Source organism: Octopus bimaculoides, chromosome 1, assembly GCF_001194135.2.
Source record: "Octopus bimaculoides isolate UCB-OBI-ISO-001 chromosome 1, ASM119413v2, whole genome shotgun sequence".
NCBI classification, from domain to species: domain Eukaryota; kingdom Metazoa; phylum Mollusca; class Cephalopoda; order Octopoda; family Octopodidae; genus Octopus; species Octopus bimaculoides.
Genome location: NC_068981.1, coordinates 22,829,576 through 22,830,983, shown reverse-complemented (window position 1 = coordinate 22,830,983; position 1,408 = coordinate 22,829,576). Strand labels below are relative to the sequence as shown.

Genomic DNA, 1,408 nt, shown 5'->3' with positions numbered 1-1,408 from the left:
CCCCACCCACCATCAAAAGTCAGTTGGTTGAGGCTATTCACACCTCTCACAAGTAATGCCTCCTTGAGATTTTTACAAAAAGAAAGAAAGAAAGAAAAAGATTATCTCTGTGTTAACCCTTTCAGGTTTAACTACTCATAAATGAAGAGCCGGAAGGAATTAATTACTGCCAGGAAATTTATTGCAATCTTATCCAAGGACCCAGCTTTCAGAGATACAACACCATCATCATTACTTTAACAGTAATCGTTTCTGATTCAGGAACAAGGCCAGTAACTTTGAGGGGAGAGGGTTAATCGTTGACCCCAGTATTCAATTGACTCTGTAGAGAAGAAAGGCAAGGTTGACCTTGGCAGGAACTGAACTGATAATAATAGCTTCTGACTTCAGCACAATGCCAGTAATCTTGACAAGAGGGAGTAATTTGTCAATAACACTGACCCCAGAGCTTGACAGATATTTTATCATAACATTCTATCATCATCATCATCATCATCATCATCATCATCATCATCATCATCATCATCATCATCATAATTTAATGTCCATTGTCCATGCTAGCATGGGTTGGACAGTTTGACTAGGGCTGGCAAGCTGAAAGGCTGTACCAGATTCTTGTCTGATTTGGTGCAGTTTCTACGGCTGGATGCCCTTCCTAATGCCAACCATACTGAGAGTTTACTGGGTGCTTTTTACATGCCATTGACGTGATACTGGCATCAGCTATGACTATGGTCTCACTTGGCTTGACTGACCTTCTCAACCTTCTCTGATCCCCAGAGAATGAAAAAGCAAAATTGACTTCAGCAGGATTTGAACCCAGAGCTAGAATAAATGGCTTCAAGACATTCTGTTTGAAACTCATGATATTATCAAACACCCCAGCCTTTATAATAATAATAATAATATTAATAATAATAATGATCAGTAATTTAGAAAAGGCACCTCACAGTATGTTTGTTTATATGATGTTTAATATTTATTTACATTAAATTTGCCGGAAGTATAGTAAAAAAACTATGGCAAATATTTCTCTTATAAAGGTGAAAATATATTATTGTATACTATATTATAAAAATAACCATTTCATAAAGAATATTGATTTCTTTTGATGATGCACCAAACCAAACTTTCACAAAGGAGTGTGGAGTACTGAAGTGAATAAATCATGGTATGTTATTGGTACTTATTTTGTCCATCCAATAAGAATGAAAGGGAAAAATGATGGTAACAGGATTTTAGTCCAAACCAAGAAAACTAGAAAAACACAGGCACTGTATTCATTGTATCAACTTTTATAGATTTCAGAAAATAGAGAAAAGACAAAATGGGCCCAGCAGTTACAAGCCATACTTGTGGTGTTTTTGCATCCCAAAATCTTACTTGAATGATGATGATGATGATGATG

At 35.9% G+C, this 1,408-nt stretch overlaps 1 protein-coding gene across 10 annotated transcripts in view; it reads right to left on the bottom strand.

The window, feature by feature from the left end:
* The window catches only part of LOC106884182 (glutamate receptor-interacting protein 2), a 537,293-nt gene that overhangs the window by 135,528 nt on the left and 400,357 nt on the right, over positions 1 to 1,408 (bottom strand). The window lies entirely within an intron of this gene.